This window comes from Schistocerca piceifrons, chromosome 4 (genome assembly GCF_021461385.2).
Source record: "Schistocerca piceifrons isolate TAMUIC-IGC-003096 chromosome 4, iqSchPice1.1, whole genome shotgun sequence".
Classification (NCBI taxonomy): Eukaryota; Metazoa; Arthropoda; class Insecta; order Orthoptera; family Acrididae; genus Schistocerca; species Schistocerca piceifrons.
This window is the reverse complement of record NC_060141.1, coordinates 766,952,302-766,966,821: the sequence shown is the minus strand read 5'-3', so window position 1 is coordinate 766,966,821 and position 14,520 is coordinate 766,952,302.

Here is a 14,520-nt window from a genome sequence, read left to right as displayed (position 1 = left end):
AGGTCTGTTTGGTCGCTGCACTAGGTGGCCACCCAGGTCACCTGATCATTTAGTATGCGATTACTCCGTGTGGGAAACTCTCGAGTCTAAGGTGTATCGCAACAAGAATCACAGTCGTCAAGAAGTACAGTAGAATACTTCGGGTGAGACTGTAGCAATTCCAGCAGTACAGCTTCGATCAGCCTTCAGCAACTTGTTTACCAGGGCGCAAAAGTGCCAAGAGATGAATTGTAGTCATTTTGGACATCTGTTGCACTGAAGTTAGTCCTGCATTTCCTTTCCTCTGCTATACTTCCTTGTGCCCTGTAACTCTGTTCTCTGGGCCACTTTTATTTGCCCCAACCTGTAGCCTATTTAGTAGATTGTTATGCTTGATAGTATCAAAAGCCTAGGAAGATCTTTGTCAAGAGCATAAGTAACACTTTAGAGGATTGCACTGTGGCTACTTCTGTTCTTCAACCTCTTCGGAAACCAAACTACGATTCACGTAAAAGGTTACATTTATTCACGTAATTCATTACTCTGTCTTTCATAATCGATACTATTATTTTTGACAAATGTGACAGCAGGGAAATGAGCCTGTTTTTCTCCACGTTTTCTGTATTACCTTTCTTTAGCAGAGGTACAACTCTCGCCTATTTTAAATAATCCGAAAATTTTCCTGATGAGGAAGATTCATTTATCGTGTTTGTTAAGGTTCAAATGGTTCAAATGGCTGTGAGCACTATGGGACTCAACTGCTGTGGTCATAAGTCCCCTAGAACTTAGAACTACTTAAACCTAACTAACCTAAGGACATCACTCACATCCATGCCCGAGGCAGGATTCGAACCTGCGACCGTAGCGGTTGTGCGGTTCCAGACTGTAGCGCCTTTAACCGCTCGACCACTCTGGCCGGCGTTTGTTAAGGGAGCTTATATACTCTCTATGGACTATTTCGGTACACATATTGGTACGTCATCTAAGCCTACTGAAATCCGCTGTTCCACCTCTTCTGAAATCAAACTGTGATTCACTTAAAATGTTACATTTATTCATGCAATTCACAATTCTGTCTTTCATAATTGACACTTGGGCATGTTATTATCTATGTCTTCTGCATTACCTTAGCCGGCCGTAGTGGCCGAGCGGTTCTAGGCGCTACAGTCTGGAAACGCGCGACCGTTACGGTCGCAGGTTCGAATCCTGCCTCGGGCATGGATGTGTGTGATTTCCTTAGGTTAGTTAGATTTAAGTAGTTCTAAGTTCTAGGGGACTGATGACCTCAGAAGTTAAGTCCCATAGTGCTCACAGCCATTTGAACCTTTTTTTTCTGCATTGCCTTTCTTTAGCAGCGGTACAACTCTCGCCTATTTTAAATAATCCGAAAATTTCCCTGATGCGAAAGATTAATTTATTATGCTTGTTAAGAGAGCTTATATAAACTCTAGGCATTGTTTCGGTAGACATATCGGTACGTCATCTAAGCCTACTGAATTTTATTTTTTAGTTTTTGTGCAGTTTTTTGACTTTACGCTCTGTAGTTGGTTGTAACATCATTGTACTTAGTGCATAGTTATTTACAGTTACTATATTTGTTTTTGGGAATTTTTGTTGTAGCCTCTCTACAGTGCTTGAAGAATGCTCATTCACGTCTGAATGACCCACAAATGAGGTTATTGCACGATTTGACCATCTGATCAAATGAAGACACACAATGATGATGTTTGGCTTGTGGGGTGCTCAACTGCGCGGTCATCAGCACCCGTACAAATTCCTAATCTGTATACATTCCAGTCTAGCCACTTTCACGAATGATGATGGAATGATGAGGGCAACACAAACAGCCAGCCCGCGGGCAGAGAAAATCCCCAACCCGGCCGGGAATCGAAACCCGGGACCCCGTGATCCAGAGGCAGCAATGCTAGCCATTTTTTTATGTTGATCTCATTTTGTTTTATATTGTTCGTTGAATTAGTTCGCGGCGGATGACCGATGATAGCCGTTTACGTTCTTCGTTGATCCGTTGACTCAGTTTTTTATTACAGAGGGTAGCTAACCCTCGACCGAACACGCTGAGCTAACCGAGCTGGATATCACTAGACCATGAGCTGCGGATCAGACTCACAACGATGCCGACTTCAAACTCTGTCAGGTGCTGACATCGCTGTTTCACATGCGTACGTGGCATCTGTATGTCTTTCACGGTGACCATTCGGAATCTTTCTATAATCACGCTTCTTATATACTACACCCGTCATGGCAACAACACTAAACACAAACAACACTGATGCAGTTTCTTGGCCGTTCTACCTGTCACACAGAATTGCAACTCTAATGAAGCGTTCGTATGTGAAGTCGCATTGACATATTTTATGAGTGCTTCACCGTTTTTATCTGCCATTGTATATGAGAAACTTACGGTCCACCATAAAGAAACCACTTGATAATACGGGACATTGCTTGTGAAATGATTAACATATTTTAATGGTTAATATCCGCAGTTTCTAAAAGTAGCCAATTCGAAATGCTATAGTGTGTAGAATGCAACAGCGACTCAGATTTGTTTCAGTAATCCTCACAGTCCTAAAGGCTGCTTGATCTTGGTATAAATAACAGAAGCCAATACCAGAAGGTAAGTCGGCGATGGGAAGAGATATATCGGCTAGGCTTTCCCTTAATGGTTCTAACAAATTGGAAATTTGGAAATTTGTGGTAAGTTCTATGGGACCAAACTGCTGAGGTCAGGCTTACACACTACTTAACCTATCTTAAACTTACACTAAGGACAACACACACATCCATGCCAAAGGGAGGACTCGATCCTCCGACGTGGGGAGCCGCTGGAATCGTGACAAGGCGCCCTAGACCGCACGTTCTAACAGTATAGCGGGTAATTCAGTACAAGTTTATGAAGGCCTTTCTTATTATTTCTAATTTTCGTTTCTAAAATTTAAGGTCCCGAACGATCTATCGTCTCCGGGTAGCAGTTCGACATCTACCAAGCCGGCCGAAGTGGCCGCGCGGTTCTGGCGCTGCAGTGTGGAACCGCGAGACCGCTACGGTCGCAGGTTCGAATCCTGCCTCGGGCATGGATGTGTGTGATGTCCTTAGGTTAGTTAGGTTTAACTAGTTCTAAGTTCTAGGGGACTAATGACCTCAGCAGTTGAGTCCCATAGTGCTCAGAGCCATTTTTTTTGACATGTACCAACTATTTATGTTTGGTCTTATCAAAACTTCAAAAAGGTCTATTCTGTTGTCTACAGTCCAGACATTTATTACGCTTTTTCAGTTTGTTGCAGACAAATCTCTCTCTGTAATCTACAACGCCTGCAAGTGAACATGTGAGACTCTATGTGTTTATAGATGAACAGATTCTTTTTTACTGACTTAGTGGCGTAGTAGGCCACTGAATAGTTCCACGCAGTCAAGTCGTTGCCCATTCTGGATGAAAATTTGTCAACAAATGGTAGCACACGCTTTTTCCTACCGAACGAGGTGGCGCAGTGGTTAGCACACATGCGGCAGGACGACGGTTCGGAACCCCTTCTGCCCATCCAGATTTAGATTTTACGTGATTTCCTTAACTCTCTCCAGGCAGTTGAGGGGTCGGTTGTTTTGAAAACATCTCGGTCGATTTCCTTTCCCATCATTTCATAATCCGAACTTGTGCTCCGTCTGTAATGAACACGCTGTGGACGGGACGTTGAACCCTAAATTTCCTTCCGCCCTTGCCCTTTCCTGGTTGTTATTTGGGACGCTGTTATGGACTATTCTAGCGCCTTCACTTGTTTTATTTTCTTGTTTCGGAGTGTGCTGTCTGTAGGAGTGGGCTAGTTACCATTATTGCAAGCTATTATTTTGATGGAGTATGGTTCTTGGGCAAAATCAGTTGTGGACGTACGGACTGATATCAAACAGAGTACCATAAGGTGAAACATTTCTTCATCTTGTCTCTGCAGCCACAGCTTTGACTCTTCAGTCGTCCTCTACATGTCCAAGTATGAAGAACATCGCATCTAACTTGTGATATTTTTTTTAATTTGTTGTTCTCGGTTGTCCTCTCGTTTTCTTCCCTACGCTATTACCTTCGAAGATGTTTTGTAGAAAAATACGATGACTAATTAAGTGTCCAACGAGTTTTGCTTTGCGCTGACCTACAACTATCGGCAGTTCTTTCTGCTTCCCTATTTCTTGTAGGTCTATCTCATTCGTTTGTCCATCAGTACAGGTAGTCCTTGTAATTATCCTCGAGAATCTCATTTTTGCAACTTTTTATTTAGAATATATAAACAGGAAACGTATGGAGAAGATACAAACAAGTCAAGTGCAGCATAAAGTCTTTCCTTAGGCGGAGCAGTTGTTCAATTTTATACTGTGTCCCGCTTTACTCTTTCATAGCAAATTTCTTTAAGTAGATTCAAAATTATGACTATCGTTATAGTTTTAGAACACAAACTGTTGAGTCAATACAGACGAATTTGATTCAATTAATACACTCCTGGAAATGGAAAAAAGAACACATTGACACCGGTGTGTCAGACCCACCATACTTGCTCCGGACACTGCGAGAGGGCTGTACAAGCAATGATCACACGCACGGCACAGCGGACACACCAGGAACCGCGGTGTTGGACGTCGAATGGCGCTAGCTGCGCAGCATTTGTGCACCGCCGCCGTAAGTGTCAACCAGTTTGCTGTGGCATACGGAGCTCCATCGCAGTCTTTAACACTGGTAGCATGCCGCGACAGCGTGGACGTGAACCGTATGTGCAGTTGACGGACTTTGAGCGAGAGCGTATAGTGGGCATGCGGGAGGCCGGGTGGACGTACCGCCGAATTGCTCAACACGTGGGGCGTGAGGTCTCCACAGTACATCGATGTTGTCGCCAGTGGTCGGCGGAAGGTGCACGTGCCCGTCGACCTGGGACCGGACCGCAGCGACGCACGGATGCACGCCAAGACCGTAGGATCCTACGCAGTGCCGTAGGGGACCGCACCGCCACTTCCCAGCAAATTAGGGACACTGTTGCTCCTGGGGTATCGGCGAGGACCATTCGCAACCGTCTCCATGAAGCTGGGCTACGGTCCCGCACACCGTTAGGCCGTCTTCCGCTCACGCCCCAACATCGTGCAGCCCGCCTCCAGTGGTGTCGCGACAGGCGTGAATGGAGGGACGAATGGAGACGTGTCGTCTTCAGCGATGAGAGTCGCTTCTGTCTTGGTGCCAATGATGGTCGTATGCGTGTTTGGCGCCGTGCAGGTGAGCGCCACAATCAGGACTGCATACGACCGAGGCACACAGGGCCAACACCCGGCATCATGGTGTGGGGAGCGATCTCCTACACTGGCCGTACACCACTGGTGATCGTCGAGGGGACACTGAATTGTGCACGGTACATCCAAACCGTCATCGAACCCATCGTTCTACCATTCCTAGACCGGCAAGGTAACTTGCTGTTCCAACAGGACAATGCACGTCCGCATGTATCCCGTGCCACCCAACGTGCTCTAGAAGGTGTAAGTCAACTACCCTGGCCAGCAAGGTCTCCGGATCTGTCCCCCATTGAGCATGTTTGGGACTGGATGAAGCGTCGTCTCACGCGGTCTGCACGTCCAGCACGAACGCTGGTCCAACTGAGGCGCCAGGTGGAAATGGCATGGCAAGCCGTTCCACAGGACTACATCCAGCATCTCTACGATCGTCTCCATGGGAGAATAGCAGCCTGCATTGCTGCGAAAGGTGGATATACACTGTACTAGTGCCGACATTGTGCATGCTCTGTTGCCTGTGTCTATGTGCCTGTGGTTCTGTCAGTGTGATCATGTGATGTATCTGACCCCAGGAATGTGTCAATAAAGTTTCCCCTTCCTGGGACAATGAATTCACGGTGTTCTTATTTCAATTTCCAGGAGTGTACAATCTGTTACTCTAAAGCCAAATAGGGACGACAAACAAACGGGATTTAAAGTATAATACTGACATAAAAGGGATAAACAACAATAACACGAAAATGTTGACAAAATCCGTTATAAGGTAGCGGGATAGATACATTTAAAAAGGGAGCGGATAATTTTTGTTGCACGACCACGTAATAATAATGGGTGACGCAGCCACTCTGTAATCAGCTAAAATCTCGTTAAAACCCCCACCATATGCTTTTACCTTGATGAATAGTCATCTGATGCTCGTAAAATAATTACAACATATTTTCGATATCTTATTAACCACCGAGTAAGGACTTTAACTTACATTTTGTAACTAAACTACTCTTATTTTTTTACTACTGAATATCACTTCTTCAAATGAACGATGGTGATACATCCATGTTGTCCATATGAAAACAAATGACGGAGCAAAATTAAATTTAAAATTGAAATTCACGTGACACTGCGGCTTGAGTAAGAAAAGCACGAGCCAGTAACAAGTACAATTTATTTCCAGAAAGAGCGAACTTTTGTTTCGAACTTTGAGCTCGTTTAGTAAACATTGTTATTTGTTTATTTATTTACACGTCAAGCTACGTAGGACCAAATTGAGGAGCAAATCTCCAAGGTCATGGAACGTGTCAGTACATGAAATTACAACATAAAAGTAATAACAGATAAAAATAAATGTTTATGAACCCGAAAAAAGTCATTCCATAAGTTTATGTAAACGCAATCAACAATGCAACAAGAATCAGCTTAATTTTTCAAGGAATTCCTCGACAGAATAGAAGGAGTGACCCATGAGGAAACTCTTCAGTTTCGATCTGTAAGCGCGTGGATTACTGCTAAAAATTTTGAATTCGAGTGGTAGCTTATTGAAAATGGATGCAGCAGTATACTGCACACCTATCGGAACAAGAGTTAAGGAAGTCCGATCCAAATGCAGGTTTGATTTCTGCCGAGTATTAACTGAGTGAAAGCTGCTTATTCTTGGGAATAAGGTAATATTACCATGTCGGCATTGCTGAGCGTAATTCATGAAAGCAACTCAATCGCATCGTGATCGTATTGTGAGTCTGTGGAGGCGTGATTTGTTCTTCTGAGGAACTGCCGACCTCGTTAACGGATGCTGCCCATATCGATTCCTTCTGGCTGTGCGTGTCTAATTCGAAGGCATCAGACGAGCAGAAAATGTTGACGGCGCTTGTGACATATCACGAAATAACAGGATAAAATAAGGCACTGGAGATTTTATTTCGTCGAGGAGGAGAAGACATTCGGAGGTTTTCACACAGCAGAAGGTGTGAGGTCAGACTGGCAATGAGGACGAGATGTGGGGCGGCGGGAAATGATTTACAAGGTTCGTTAATTAATTTATTTTTGATAATTTCTTTTTTTGAAACTATGTTCGATATTTAAAATACCACTGCCTTTTACAAGGGCCTGAAAATTATTTGTGCGGACAGTTAGAAAGAGATGGAGAATGTGCTGCCCATAATCTTCAGCCTAAAAGTCCACAACTCAGCTCAGCGAAACACACTTTACGTATAACTGAAAGGAGTCAGCAAGTATGACAATAAATGAAATTCTGCTTTCGTTTAACCGATCACTATACTCCATTAAAGTTAACACGCACAATGATTAATTTTCCAATTCAGTAAAGTATTCCTATCCTAATCAGCTGTCGACACATTCCAGAGATGACTTTCACTTAAATTTTAAAGTAATGCTAATTGTTGCTCTGTCTGCTAATTAAGTAAAGTTAATTGGTCGCCTTAAAAGTGGAAATAATCTGCGCCACTTTCCACGCTGATTAGTACCTAGGCGTGTTAATGTGATGAGACGGTGCAAGCAGAGGTGAGGTTGTGGCTCCGTCAACAGAGTCAAACATTCTACATTGACGGTATCAACAAACTGGTCTCTCGATGGGAGAAATGTGTTCGTCGCCAGGGTGACTATGCTGAGAAATAAATAATATGTAGACATTAAAGATTTAGAATATTATAACGTTTGTTTTATTTAAAAAGCCGGATGTTCCACGCGGCTTTTCGCGGATGATGCTGTAGTATACAGAGAAGTTGGAGCATTAGAAAATTGCAGCGAAATGCAGGAAGATCTGCAGCGGATAGGCACTTGGTGCAGGGAGTGGCAACTGTCCCTTAACATAGACAGATGTAATGTATTGCGGATACATAGAAAGAAGGATCCTTTATTGTAGGATTATATGATAGCAGAACAAACACTGGTAGCAGTTACTTCTGTAAAATATCTGGGAGTATGCGTGCGGAACGATTTGAAGTGGAATGATCATATAAAATTAATTGTTGGTAAGGCGGGTGCCAGGTTGAGATTCATTGGGAGAGTCCTCAGAAAATGTAGTCCATCAACAAAGGAGGTGGCTTACAAAACACTCGTTCGACCTATACTTGAGTATTGCTCACCAGTGTGGGATCCGTACCAGGTCGGGTTGACGGAGGAGATAGAGAAGATCCAAAGAAGAGCGGCGCGTTTCGTCACAGCGTTATTTGGTAAGCGTGATAGCGTTACGGAGATGTTTAGCAAACTCAAGTGGCAGACTCTGCAAGAGACGCGCTCTGCATCGCGGTGCAGCTTGCTGTCCAGGTTTCGAGAGGGTACGTTTCTGGATGAGGTGGCGAATATATTGCTTCCCCCTACTTATACTTCCCGAGGAGATCGCGAATGTAAAATTAGAGATTCGTGCGCGCAAGGAGGCTTTCCGGCAGTCGTTCTTCCCGCCAATCATACGCGACTGGAACAGGAAAGAGAGGTAATGACAGTGGCACATAAAGTGCCCTCCGCCACACACCGTTGTGCGGCTTGCGGAGTATAAATGTAGATGTAGATGTAGAGTTTCCACGTAAAAAAATTTGCAGGCATTACTTCTCAGCACGCTATCATGTAACATAGCGGGCAACACACGAAAAAACATCCAAAACGATACAGTAGGTTCCCGGTATATTATTAATCAATGAAACTCCACTTTCACACATACGCATTAGATAAGGGCGATAAGTAATTCGATAAAAAAAGGAAAGAAAGAAACAAAACATACGAGTCATCAAAAAATGTCATGTGAGGCTTAGCGAATGTGGTTGTGGACAGAATCATGGTCCGCCTTCTGAAGCGTTTGGAGAAATATCACGTATGCCTGACGATAATCGAATAACGTGTCAAATGAAGACACGTCGGTCTTTATATACAGTCGGTGCAGAGTGCAAACGGAACACCTGTTGCACAATGCTTTCAGCAGTGCTCACATAGTACCCACTTTGACTACCAATTTACCAATTTATTCTGAGCAAAATGTTATTCTTTTTATGATTTATACAAATGTCAGCTTATTAACTCTTGAACTGGGACTTCCAGAATTTTTCAAACGGAACCGAGGGTAGACTGTGATCTCTGAATTGTCTCTTTTCTAATGTTTTTAAATTGCTTAAACCAGAATATCACCTTCAAAATTGGCACATCTCCATCACTACATGTATTAGATGTTGTGCTGTAAGGTACCATTATGTCTTCATTATAAAGATTATTTAATGTAATATGTTTTTACAATACTTTGTTAAAAAACTAGGTTTTACTTATTAACTCAAACAATAAGAGAGGCAGCTTCATAGAAACCTCTAACACAATTTTTTTTAACATAAAAGAAACCATAAATCCGGAAGTGCAACTTTCTAACTTACACGCTTCCGAAATTTCGTAAAAAGTAAATTTTTGAGATAACTAATCACTGGATCGTGCTCAGACTCAAAACATTTAACTCTGGGATAGTTTTAAGTAATCTGGACAAGTCTTGTGCCATTATTTATACACTTTAGATTGCTGCGCAATTCTTTGTCCGCTCTGCATGGAAACGCGCCCGGCGTTGCTGGCTTGACCTAGGCCGACTGACGGGGGGAAAACCCGTCTTTTACCAGCCACTGCCAGCGCTCGCTTCCGCGCAGAGGCTATGGCGCTTGCGCTCAAGAAGCCTGTGTGTGCGCCGTCTGCTTTGCCTCTGCAGGTGGTAACTGTGCTGAGTTTAGAGATTAACAGTGTTTTGCAAAATTCATTCTAGGGTGAAACCATGCCCCACCGACGAGTATGTACACCTACTGAACAGCTTCAGCCATTTGGACATGGCCACACTGTGGGCCTCTAGGAACCTGGACGGTCGTGTCGACGAATTGCTGTACATGTTGGGCATAGTGTATCGGTGAAGCGCCGTAGCTTTCAGCAGTGGTCTGTGGAACGTTTCCACATCCATAGACCAGGTTCTGGACGTCCGAGTAGTACTGACGCACGTCGAAATGAACACGCTGTTCGAGCAACGGGGTGGCCAATGGAACATCACACACGGATGTAATCCGGATCATTTTGCACTATCTGCGTTACCAGGGGCCTTTGGGGACCCTCTGTTTGCAACAGGACTAAGATCACGTGCGCCTCTGGCTAGACCACCAGTGACACTACGACACCACCAAGCATGGCTACTCTGGCGTCGAGACAGAGTCAACTGGAGAGTTAAATGGCGATCAGTTGTCGTCAGTGATGAATGGAAGTCCTCTCTGTATGTGAGTAATGGACGTACATGAATCTGCGTAGACCAGATGGGCTGCCTATTCTGGAGTGGATTCGCCCTCGACAAATCTCATCTCCGGCTTCCTGATGTGGTGGACCATCAGCTGCAACCCGAGGTCACATTTGGTGTCCCTGCAAGGTGAACAAACTAGTGTTAGCTACCTTCCACAGGCTGTTATTCCCGTGCTATTGCCGTTTCTTCGGTGGGAAGGTGATGTGCATTTTCAGCAGGACAATGCTTCGACTCAACGTGCTCTCCCTGGTGTACAACTGCACTGGCCAACAAGACGGCCGGATCTGTCGTCGGTTGAAGATGTATGGGACATGATGAAATAGGAACTTACTCGATCTCCAGAGTCTGCAAGAACCATTGCCAAATTGCACTCTAAAGGCGCACGTTGCGTGGGGCAATTTTTCGCAAGGTGCTATTCGGCACCTTCATGATCATTTGTATGTCAGCATACTTACCTGCGTTGCTGCCAGGTGTTTACATCCTGTACTGACGTCAGTGTTCGGACACCCTTTAGTGTGACGTGTGTGTTTCATTCGGTCCAAATTCGTTATCATGAACTCCAATAATGATGAACCCCACATCACTTGTCACTAAAATGATGTACTTGAGGGTGTTTTTTTCCGGCAGTGTATATAAATCAGTGACGACTCCGACAGTAGCCACTATGGAAAAGATTAAGATCTTACTTTATTTCCCACTAGTGTTAGGAAAACAATAGTAGTCTTCTCACGCTTTTTAATACTGTAACAGGTCTGTTGGGAGTATGTTATTTGCCTTTCTGGAACTTGTGCATACTTTGAATGTCTCAAACACTAAGCGACAATTTTGAATCGCTCATTATTCGCTCACAATCTTTGGTCAGAGTAGCTGTGTTGCTGGAAGATGATTGTTTTGTCATCGCTGCTTGGCAGCGATGAGAGTGGGAGTTCTGTCACTAGAGTGGTAGTGAGGAAGACGCCGAGCAGAGGACTCGTGGCAATGTAGACGTTGACGTTAAGTGCATGTGTGGTTAAGTAAAATGTTTTTTCAGTATCGTAAAACAGACGAGAAGGAGTTGATTAGTGATTTAGAATATATATATTGCTAAATGAGACTTTCATATCAGGGACGTTTAGATTTTTCATTAAAGATTGTGTAATTTTCACTGTAAGGTATCTTTTTATGTTTATCAATTATTTGTCTGAATTTTGTGAGAGTTAAGAGTTTGATATGAGTGTTGCTCTTTGCCAATGTTAAGGAATGTTCTGACATGAATTTTGTACAAGTAATATCAGATAATTTAAAAACAGCTTGTTAAATAAATGTTTCACATGAGAGCATTGTCCATATCCTCGATCCAAGTCAATTTTATTTGAAACGTGTCTCACTCAATGATGGATATGAAACAGTGTACTTGTCTGGAGCGTTACACAAATCTCTCAGTTACTGTAGTTAGAAATTTGTAGCTGGCGTACAGAGAGCAGCAAGCGCCAATTTCCAAGCAATTACACTACGAAATAAGATATTTTCATTTCAGCATCAGTTTGCCACGGAAATCATCAATGCACAGTGATCGTTTCATGAACAGCAATATTAGGCAGATCATTTACGTACAACAACTGCTTTGATTAAAAAGATTAATAGTCAAGTTCAAGATTTAATCAACTAGCATATTTTTAGAAAGATTATGAAACAAGGCCAAATGCATGTTGTATTCCCTTTTGGTTTCTCTCTCAATTGGAAATGCACAAAGCTAAACGACAGGAATGTTAACAACCAACCAACCAAACCAGTTCAAAAACAAAAATAATTTTTTTAAGGAGACTATCAGTACACGTAGAAAAAGAGGAAAAATGAGTGTACAGATAAAGGCAGAAAAAGAACAGTAAACTGTCAACATGATTAAAGGAAGAGAGAGAGAGAAGAAACAATGAAAGCTGATACGAAATTTTATTCCAACTGAACTTCCTGTTCGCCATTAGATTAGGTGCTGATCTTTAATATTCGCACTACTGCTAAAACTGGCTGTGTCCAGATAGTTATTTTGCTCACACAGTGGCGAGTAGTTTGAAAATGCCTTAGTTAGAATGGTTCGTGTAATGATAGTGGGGACTCGCTATTTTCATTTATCCTCCCGATGCACGCCGGTGCAACAGACCCAGCTATAGCGGAGCACGGGTTGTTTGGTGCGGACGGGCACGGACCTGCGACTGCTACCGTGATGTAGTTAGCGATGCAGCGCAAGTACGTGCAGAGAGGCCGAAACGAAATTACGATATCCGCGCTGGCACAAACGGCCGCCGACCTAATTGCAGAAATGAGAAGCTATTGATTGGTAATGCCGGTGCGGGCACGGCAACGTGCGGCAGTTACGAAATCGGGACGTCGCGGTACTGAGAGGCTGGATCGCGTACAGGCTCAAACACGGAGTGCGCCACGAGTAGGAGCTGTAGAAATACGAGAACAGCACCGAGCGAAAGGAAGAAACCGAAAATGAGGGGCAAATTTTTAGCGCATAACGTCACAGAAAGAAAAATTTTCGAGAGAAGCGAGAAACGTATACCGCAAAAAGTGTATTATTAATGTTTACGAATATTACACAAAATACTCGCGTAGGGCAATCGATATAAATGTGTTTACTACAAGATTTTTTTTTTTTAATTTTCAGCATATGAGGACTAAACGTAAATTAAAAACTCTGTCGAACAGGCGTCTGAAGGTACAAGGGTGCCATGTCATCCTCAGCCGATAGGCGTCACTGAATGCGGGTGTGGAGGGGCTTGTGGTCAGCACACAGCTCTGCGGGTCGTCGTCAGTTTTCGTGACTGGTGCTGCCATCTCTCCTTCAAGTAGCTTCTCAGTTGGCGTCACAAGAGCTGAATGCACCCTGATAATCAACAGCACTCGGCAGACCCAGCCAACTTCGGCGATCTGACGGAAACCGGTGTTACCGCTGCGGCAAGGCCATTGACTAGGACTAAATGTTATTCGACTAAATGCCGTTTGTTGTGTTCCCTTGCTATTTCTTCTTCATTCGCCTTCTCGTTTCAAGATTTATTTCCGTATTGTAATTGATATGAGGGGGTGGGGCAAAGTCCCTGGGGCCCAGGTCTCACGAAAGCCCAAATCTCTTAAGGGTTCGAACCCTCCAGGATGCTCATTTGATAAATATCCGACTTGATAAATATCCGACTTATGATCATGTAAGTAATATGAGGCTGTGTTGAAAGGAGTTCAGACACATTTCCACCTTCGCAAAACTCTCCCTACATGCTTCTCACCGTCTTATGTGGTGTACATGCATCTGAGGGTTGTCATGAACCAGATGCTTTTTTTTTAAGTGATTCAACCTACATCTACATCTACATTTATACTCCGCAAGCCACCCAACGGTGCGTGGCGGAGGGCATTTTACGTGCCACTGTCATTACCTCCCTTTCCTGTTCCAGTCGCGTATGGTTCGCGGGAAGAACGACTGTCTGAAAGCCTCCGTGCGCGCTCTAATCTCTCTAATTTTACATTCGTGATCTCCTCGGGAGGTATAAGTAGGGGGAAGCAATATATTCGATACCTCATCCAGAAACGCACCCTCTCGAAACCTGGCGAGCAAGCTACACCGCGATGCAGAGCGCCTCTCTTGCAGAGTCTGCCACTTGAGTTTATTAAACATCTCCGTAACGCTATCACGGTTACCAACTAAACCTGTGACGAAACGCGCCGCTCTTCTTTGGATCTTCTCTATCTCCTCCGTCAAACCGATCTGGTACGGATCCCACACTGATGAGCAATACTCAAGTATAGGTCGAACGAGTGTTTTGTAAGCCACCTCCTTTGTTGATGGACATTTTCTAAGCACTCTCCCAATGAATCTCAACCTGGTACCCGCCTTACCAACAATTAATTTTATATGATCATTCCACTTCAAATCGTTCCGCACGCATACTCCCAGATATTTTACAGAAGTAACTGCTACCATTGTTTCTTCCGCTATCATATAATCGTACAATAAAGGATCCTTCTTTCTATGTATT